The sequence below is a fragment of the Rhipicephalus microplus genome, unplaced genomic scaffold, assembly GCF_043290135.1.
Source record: "Rhipicephalus microplus isolate Deutch F79 unplaced genomic scaffold, USDA_Rmic scaffold_12, whole genome shotgun sequence".
Classification (NCBI taxonomy): Eukaryota; Metazoa; Arthropoda; class Arachnida; order Ixodida; family Ixodidae; genus Rhipicephalus; species Rhipicephalus microplus.
In genome coordinates, this window is record NW_027464585.1 from 36,154,411 (window position 1) to 36,163,674 (window position 9,264).

At 43.9% G+C, this 9,264-nt stretch overlaps 2 non-coding genes across 2 annotated transcripts; both read left to right on the forward strand.

Moving 5' to 3' along the window:
• Nucleotides 1–316: 316 nt before the first annotated feature.
• Nucleotides 317–389, forward strand: TRNAI-UAU (transfer RNA isoleucine (anticodon UAU)). The gene has a single exon. It is a non-coding gene; the product is annotated as a tRNA-Ile (tRNA).
• A 7,845-nt stretch (nt 390–8,234) lies between these two features.
• TRNAI-UAU (transfer RNA isoleucine (anticodon UAU)) lies at nt 8,235–8,307 on the forward strand. Its single transcript has one exon. It is a non-coding gene; the product is annotated as a tRNA-Ile (tRNA).
• The last annotated feature ends 957 nt before the right edge of the window (nt 8,308–9,264 follow it).

The window sequence follows — 9,264 nt, forward strand, 5'->3', positions numbered from 1 at the left end:
CATTCCTTGGCTTTACTGTCTGTTATATCTCTCTAATATTGTGTTAAAACACGGAAGAACGAGCCCTTAGGTAAACACTTTTTTCCCTTATTTCATTAAACGCGGGTCTCGTACTGGCAGACTTGGTGTCATTAGGTTGTATACGAGAGACTGTTAATAACGTCTCGCTCATAATAAGTTCACGTGCTACGTGATGCCAAACATGCGCATGAAAAAGTGTTTTAACACTCGTTGCTTGGCTTATAAATGGCGCTGACTGTCACTCCTACTTCTAAATTCACATATAAACCAAAAATAGGTGGATGGAGGGAAGGCCGCTGTGGTAGCTCAGTGGTTAGAGCATCGAACGTATTATTCGAAGGTCGTAGGTTCGATTCCTGCTCATGGCTGGTTATTTTTTCATCCACTTTTTTTTCTTCCTATTTACATTCAGTTGGGTGTAATAACTTCCCCTGTACATTCCTTGGCTTTACTGTCTGTTAGATCTCTCTAATATTGTGTGAAAACACGGAAAAACGAGCCCTAAGTATACACTTCTTTCCCGTATTTCATTAAACGAGGGTCTTGTACTGGCAGACTTGGTGTAATTAGGTTGTATACTAGGGACTATTATTCAGCTGCCCGCTCATAATAGGTTCACGTGCTACGTGACGCCAAACATGCGCATTAAAAGTGTTTTCACACTCGTAGCCTGGCATATACATGGCGCTGACTGTCACTCCTACTTCTGATATGTGGGGTTTAACGACCCAAAACCACTGTATGATTATGAGAGACGCCGTAGTGGAGAGCTCCGGAAATTTAGATCACCTGGGATTCTTTACCGAGCACCCAAATCTGAGCACACAGGCCTACAACATTTCCGCCTCCATCGGAAATGCAGCCGCCGCAGCCGGGATTTGAACCCGCGCCCTGCCGGTCAGCAGCCGAGTACCTTAGCCACTAGACCACCGCGGCGGGGCAATGTCACTCCTACTTCTAAATTCACTTATAAACCCAAAATAAGTGGATGGAGGGAAGGCCGCTGTGGTAGCTCAGTGGTTAGAGCATCGAACGCGTTATTCAAAGGTCGTGGGTTCCATTCCTGCTCCCGGCTAATTATTTTTTTCATCCACTTTTCTTTCTTCTTGTTTAAATTCAATTGGGTCTAATAACTTCTCGTGTACATTCCTTGGCTTTACTGTCTGTTAGATCTCTCTAATATTGTGTTAAAACACGGAAAAACGAGCCCTAAGTAAACACTTCTTTCCCTTATTTCATTAAACGAGGGTCTCGTACTGGCAGACTTGGTGTCAATAGGTTGTATACGAGAGACTATTAATCAGCTTCCCGCTCATAATAAGTTCACGTGCTACGTGACGCCAAACATGCGCATGAAAGAGTGTTTTAACACTCGTTGCTTGGCTTATAGATGGCGCAGACTGTCACTCCTACTTCTAAATTCACATATAAACCCAAAATAGGTGGATAGAGGGAAGGGCGCTGTGGTAGCTCAGTGGTTAGAGCATCGATCGCGTTATTCGAAGGTCGTAGGTTCAATTCCTGCTCACGGCTCGTTATTATTTCTCCACTTTTATTTCTTCTTATTTACATTGAATTGGGTCTAATAACTTCCACTGTACAATCCTTGGCTTTACTGTCTGTTAGATCTCATTATTATTGTATTAAAACACGGAAAAACGAGCCCTAGGTATACACTTCTTTCCCTTATTTCATTAAACGAGGGTCTTGTACTGGCAGACTTGGTGTAATTAGGTTGTATACGAGGGACTATTAATCAGCTGCCCGCTCATAATAAGTTCACGTGCAACGTGACGCCAAACATGCGCAATAAAAAGTGTTTTCACACTCGTAGTCTGGCTTATAGATGGCGCTGACTGTCACTCCTACTTCTGATATGTGGGGTTTAACAACCCAAAACCACTGTATGATTATGAGAGACGCCGTAGTGGAGAGCTCCGGAAATTTAGACCACCTGGGGTTCTTGAACGAGCACCCAAATCTGAGCACACGGGCCTACAACATTTCCGCCTCCATCGGAAATGCAGCCGCCGCAGACGGGATTTGAACCCGCGCCCTGCGGGTCAGCAGCCGAGTACCTTAGCCACTAGACCACCGCGGCGGGGCAATGTCACTCCTACTTCTAAATTCACTTATAAACTCAAAAGAAGTGGTTGGAGGAAAGGCCGCTGTGGTAGCTCAGGGGTTAGATCTTTGAACGCGTTATTAGAAGGTCGAAGGTTCGAATCCTGCTCACGGCTGATTATTTTTTCATCGACTTTTCTTTCTTCTTGTGTACATTCAATTGGGTCTAATAACTTCCCCTGTACATTCCTTGGCTTTACTCTCTGTTAGATCTCTCTAATATTGTGTTAAAACACAAAAAACCGAGCCCTAGGTATACACTTCTTTCCCTTATTTCATTAAACGAGGGTCTCGTACTGGCAGACTTGGTGTCATTAGGTTGTATACGAGAGACTATTAATCAGCTTCCCGCTCAAAATAAGTTCACGTGCTCTGTGACGCCAAACATGCGCATAAAAGAGTGTTTTAACACTCGTCGCGTGGCTTATAGATGGCGCTGACTGTCACTCCTACTTCTAAATTCACAAATAAACCCAAAATAGGTGGATAGAGGGAAGGCCGCTGTGGTAGCTCAGTGGTTAGAGCATTGAACGCGTTATTCGAAGGTCGTAGGTGCAATTCCTGCTAACGGCTGATTATTTTTTATCCACTTTTATTTCTTCTTATTTACATTCAATTGGGTCTAATAACTTCCCCTGTACAATCCTTGGCTTTACTGTCTGTTAGATCTTATTATTATTGTGTTGATACACGAAAAAACGAGCCCTTAGGTATACACTTCTTTTCCTTATTTCATTAAACGAGAGTCTCGTACTGGCAGACTTGGTGTCATTAGGTTGTATACGAGGGTCTATTATTCAGCTGCCCGCTCATAATAAGTTCACGTGCTACGTGACGCCATACATGCGCATAAAAGAGTGTTTTAACACTCTTCGCTTGGCTTATAGATGGCACTGACTGTCACTCCTACTTCTAAATTCACATATAAACCCAAAATAGGTGGATAAAAGGAAGGGCGCTGTGGTAGCTCAGTGGTTAGAGCATCGAACGCGTTATTTGAAGGTCGTAGGTTCGATTCCTGCGCACGGCTGGTTATTTTTTCATCCACTTTTCTTTCTTCCTAATTACATTCAATTGGGTTTAATAACTTCCCCAGTACATGCCTTGGCTTTACTGTCTGTTAGATCTCGTTATTATTGTATTAAAACACGGAAAAACCACCCCTTAGGTATACACTTCTTTCCCTTATTTCATTAAACGAGGGTCTCGTACTGGCAGACTTGATGTTATTAGGTTCTATACGAGAAACTATAAATCAGCTGCCCGCTCATAATAAGTTAACGTGCTACGTGACGCCAAACATGTGCATAAAAGAGTGTTTTCACACTCGTCGCTTGCTTATAGAATGCGCTGACTGTCACTCCTAATTCTAAATTCAAATATAAACCCGAAATAAGTGGATGGAGGCAAGGCCGCTCTGGTAGGTCAGTTGTTAGAGCATTGAACGCGTTATTCGAAGGTCGTAGGTTCAATTCCTGCTCATGGCTGGTTATTTTTTATCCACTTTTCTTTCTTCTTGTTTAAATTCAATTGGGTCTAATAACTTCTCCTGTACATTCCTTGGCTTTACTGTCTGTTAGATTTCTCTAATATTGTGTTAAAACACGGAAAAACGAGCCCTTAAGTAAACACTTCTTTCCCTTATTTCATTAAACGAGGGTCTCGTACTGGCAGACTTGGTGTCAATAGGTTGTATACGAGGGACTGTTAATCAGCTCTCGCTCATAATAAGTTCACGTGCTACGTGACGCCAAACATGCGCATGAAAAAGTGTTTTAACACTCGTTGCTTGGCTTATAAATGGCGCTGACTGTCACTCCTACTTCTAAATTCAAATATAAACCCAAAATTGGTGGATGGAGGGGAGGCCGCTGTGGTAGCTCAGTGGTTAGAGCATCGAACGCGTTATTCGAAGGTCATAGGTTCGATTCCTGCCTATGGCTGGTTATTTTTTCATCCACTTTTTTTTCTTCCTATTTACATTCAGTTGGGTGTAATAACTTCCCCTGTACATTCCTTGGCTTTACTGTCTGTTAGATCTCTCTAATATTGTGTGAAAACACGGAAAAACGAGCCCTAGGTATACACTTCTTTCCCTTATTTCATTAAACGAGGGTCTTGTACTGGCAGACTTGGTGTAATTAGGTTGTATACGAGGGACTATTATTCAGCTGCCCGCTCATAATAGGTTCACGTGCTACGTGACGCCAAACATGCGCAATAAAAAGTGTTTTCACACTCGTAGCCTGGCATATAGATGGCGCTGACTGTCACTCCTACTTCTGATATGTGGGGTTTAACGACCCAAAACCACTGTATGATTATGAGAGGCGCCGTAGTGGAGAGCTCCGGAAATTTAGACCACCTGGGCTTCTTTAACGAGCACCCAAATCTGAGCACACAGGCCTACAAAATTTCCGCCTCCATCGGAAATGCAGCCGCCGCAGCCGGGATTTGAACCCGCGCCCTGCCGGTCAGCAGCCGAGTACCTTAGCCAACTAGACCACCGCGGCGGGGCAATGTCACTCCTACTTCTAAATTCACTTTTAAACCCAAAATAAGTGGATAGAGGAAAGGCCGCTGTGGTAGATCAGTTGTTAGAGCATCGAACGCGTTATTCGAAGGTCGTAGGTTCAATTCCTGCTCACGGCTGCTTATTTTTTCATCCACTTTTGTTTCTTCTTATTTACATTCAATTGGGTATAATAACTTCCCCTGTACAATCCTTGGTTTTGCTGTCTGTTAGATCTTATTAATATTGTAATAAAACACGGAAAAACGAGCCCTTAGGTATACACTTCTTTCCCTTATTTCATTAAACGAGGGTTTCGTACTGGCAGACTTAGTGTCATTAAGTTGTATACGAGGCACTGTTAATCACCTCTCGCTCATAATAAGTTCACGTGCTACGTGACGCCAAACATGCGCATGAAAAAGTGTTTTAACACTCGTTGCTTGGCTTATAAATGGCACTGACTGTCACTCCTACTTCTAAATTCACATATAAACCAGAAATAGGTGGATGGAGGGAAGGCCGCTGTGGTAGCTCAGTGGTTACAGCATCGAACGCATTATTCGAAGGTCGTAGGTTCGATTCCTGCTCACGGCTGGTTATTTTTTCATCCACTTTTCTTTCTTCCTATTTACATTCAATTGGGTCTAATAACTTCCCCAGTACATTCCTTGGCTTTACTGTCTGTTAGATCTCTCTAATATTGTGTGAAAACACGGAACAACGAGCCCTAGGTATACACTTCTTTCCCGTATTTCATTAAACGAGGGTCTTGTACTGGCAGACTTGGTGTAATTAGGTTGTATACGAGGGGCTATTATTCAGCTGCCCGCTCATAATAGGTTCACGTGCTACGTGACGCCAAACATGCGCAATAAAAAGTGTTTTCACACTCGTAGCCTGGCATATAGATGGCGCTGACTGTCACTCCTACTTCTGATATGTGGGGTTTAACGACCCAAAACCACTGTATGATTGTGAGAGACGCCGTAGTGGAGAGCTCCGGAAATGTAGATCACCTGGGATTCTTTACCGAGCACCCAAATCTGAGCACACAGGCCTACAACATTTCCGCCTCCATCGGAAATGCAGCCGCCGCAGCCGGGATTTGAACCCGCGCCCTGCCGGTCAGCAGCCGAGTACCTTAGCCACTAGACCACCGCGGCGGGGCAATGTCACTCCTACTACTAAATTCACTTATAAACCCAAAATAAATGGATGGAGGGAAGGCCGCTGTGGTAGCTCAGTGGTTAGAGCATCGAACGCGTTATTCAAAGGTCGTGGGTTCCATTCCTGCTCACGGCTAATTATTTTTTTCATCCACTTTTCTTTCTTCTTGTTTAAATTCAATTGGGTCTAATAACTTCTCCTGTACATTCCTTGGCTTTACTGTCTGTTAGATTTCTCTAATATTGTGTTAAAACACGGAAAAACGAGCCCTTAAGTAAACACTTCTTTCCCTTATTTCATTAAACGATGGTCTCGTACTGGCAGACTTGGTGTCAATAGGTTGTATACGAGAGATTATTAATCAGCTTCCCGCTCATAATAAGTTCACGTGCTACGTGACGCCAAACATGCGCATAAAAGAGTGTTTTAACACTCGTCGCTTGGCTTATAGATGGCGCTGACTGTCACTCCTACTTCTAAATTCACATATAAACCCAAAATAGGTGGATGGAGGGAAGGCCGCTGTGGTAGCTCAGTTGTTAGAGCATCGAACGCGTTATTCGAAGGTCGTAGGTTCGATTCCTGCTCACGGCTGGTTATTTTTTCATCCACTTTTCTTTCTTCCTATTTACATTCAATTGGGTCTAATAACTTCCCCAGTATATTCCTTGGCTTTACTGTCTGTTAGATCTCATTATTATTGTATTAAAACACGAAAAAACGAGCCCATAGGTATACACTTCTTTCCCTTATTTCATTAAACGAGGGTCTCGTACTGACACACTTGGTGTCATTAGGTTGTATACGAGGGACTATTATTCAGCTGGCCGCTCATAATAAGTTCACGTGCTACGTGACGCCAAACATTCGCATAAAAGAGTGTTTTCGCACTCGTCGCCTGGCTTATAGATGGCACTGACTGTCACTCCTACTTCTAAATTTACATATAAACCCAAAATAAGTGAAAAGAGGGAAGGCCGCTGAGGTAGCTCAGTGGTTGGAGCATCGAACGTGTTATTCGAAGGTCGTTGGTTCGATTCCTGCTCACGGCTGGTTATTTTTTTATCCACTTTTCTTTCTTCCTATTTACATTCAATTGGGTGTAATAACTTCCCCTGTACATTCCTTGGCTTTATTGTCTGTTAGATATCTCTAATATTGTGTGAAAACACGGAAAAACGAACCCTAGGTATACACTTTTTTTCCCTTATTTCATTAAACGAGGGTCTCGTACTGGCAGACTTGATGTAATTAGGTTGTATACGAGGGACTAATAATCAGCTGCCCGCTCATAATAGGTTCACGTTCTGCGTGACGCCAAACATGCGCAATAAAGAGTGTTTTCACACTCGTAGCTTGGCTTATAGATGGCGCTGACTGTCTCTCCTACTTCTGATATGTGGGGTTTAACGTCCCAAAACCACTATATGATTATGAGAGACGCCGTAGTGGAGGGCTCTGGAAATTTAGACCACCTGGGGTTCTTAAACGTGCACCCAATTCTGAGCACACGGGCCTACAAGAATTCCGCTTCCATCGGAAATGCAGCCGCCGCAGCCGCAATTCGAACCCGCGCCCTGCGGGTCAGTAGGCGAGTACCTTAGCCACAAGACCACCGTGGCGGGGCAATGTCACTCCTACTTCTAAAATCATATATAAACCCGAAATAAGTGGTTGGAGGACAGGCCGCTGTGGTAGCTCAGTGGTTAGAGCTTCGAACGCGTTATTCGAAGGTCGTAGGTTCGATTCCCGCTCACGGCTGATTATTTTTTTCATCCACTTTTCTTTCTTCTTGTTTACATTCAATAGATTGATTGATTGATTGATTTGTGGAGTTTAATGTCCCAAAACCACGATATGATTATGAGAGACGCCGTAGTGGAGGGCTCCGGAAATTTTGACCCCCTGGGGTTCTTTAACGTGCACACAAATCTGAGCACACGGGCCTACAACATTTCCGCCTCCATCGCAAATGCAGCCGCCGCAGCCGGGATTCGAACCCGCGCCCTGCGGGTCAGCAGCCGAGTACCTTAGCCACTAGACCACCACGGCGGGGCATACATTCAATAGAGTCTGATAACTTCCCCTGTACATTCCTTGGCTTTACTGTCTGTTATATCTCTCTAATATTGTGTTAAAACACGGAAGAACGAGCCCTTAGGTAAACACTTTTTTCCCTTATTTCATTAAACGCGGGTCTCGTACTGGCAGACTTGGTGTCATTAGGTTGTATACGAGAGACTGTTAATCACGTCTCGCTCATAATAAGTTCACGTGCTACGTGATGCCAAACATGCGCATGAAAAAGTGTTTTAACACTCGTTGCTTGGCTTATAAATGGTGCTGACTGTCACTCCTACTTCTAAATTCACATATAAACCAAAAATAGGTGGATGGAGGGAAGGCCGCTGTGGTAGCTCAGTGGTTAGAGCATCGAACGTATTATTCGAAGGTCGTAGGTTCGATTCCTGCTCATGGCTGGTTATTTTTTCATCCACTTTTTTTTCTTCCTATTTACATTCAGTTGGGTGTAATAACTTCCCCTGTACATTCCTTGGCTTTACTGTCTGTTAGATCTCTCTAATATTGTGTGAAAACACGGAAAAACGAGCCCTAGGTATACACTTTTTTCCCGTATTTCATTAAACGAGGGTCTTGTACTGGCAGACTTGGTGTAATTAGGTTGTATACTAGGGACTATTATTCAGCTGCCCGCTCATAATAGGTTCACGTGCTACGTGACGCCAAACATGCGCATTAAAAGTGTTTTCACACTCGTAGCCTGGCATATACATGGCGCTGACTGTCACTCCTACTTCTGATATGTGGGGTTTAACGACCCAAAACCACTGTATGATTATGAGAGACGCCGTAGTGGAGAGCTCCGGAAATTTAGATCACCTGGGATTCTTTACCGAGCACCCAAATCTGAGCACACAGGCCTACAACATTTCCGCCTCCATCGGAAATGCAGCCGCCGCAGCCGGGATTTGAACCCGCGCCCTGCCGGTCAGCAGCCGAGTACCTTAGCCACTAGACCACCGCGGCGGGGCAATGTCACTCCTACTTCTAAATTCACTTATAAACCCAAAATAAGTGGATGGAGGGAAGGCCGCTGTGGTAGCTCAGTGGTTAGAGCATCGAACGCGTTATTCAAAGGTCGTGGGTTCCATTCCTGCTCCCGGCTAATTATTTTTTTCATCCACTTTTCTTTCTTCTTGTTTAAATTCAATTGGGTCTAATAACTTCTCGTGTACATTCCTTGGCTTTACTGTATGTTAGATCTCTCTAATAATGTGTTAAAACACGGAAAAACGAGCCCTAAGTAAACACTTCTTTCCCTTATTTCATTAAACGAGGGTCTCGTAATGGCAGACTTGGTGTCAATAGGTTGTATACGAGAGACTATTAATCAGCTTCCCGCTCATAATAAGTTC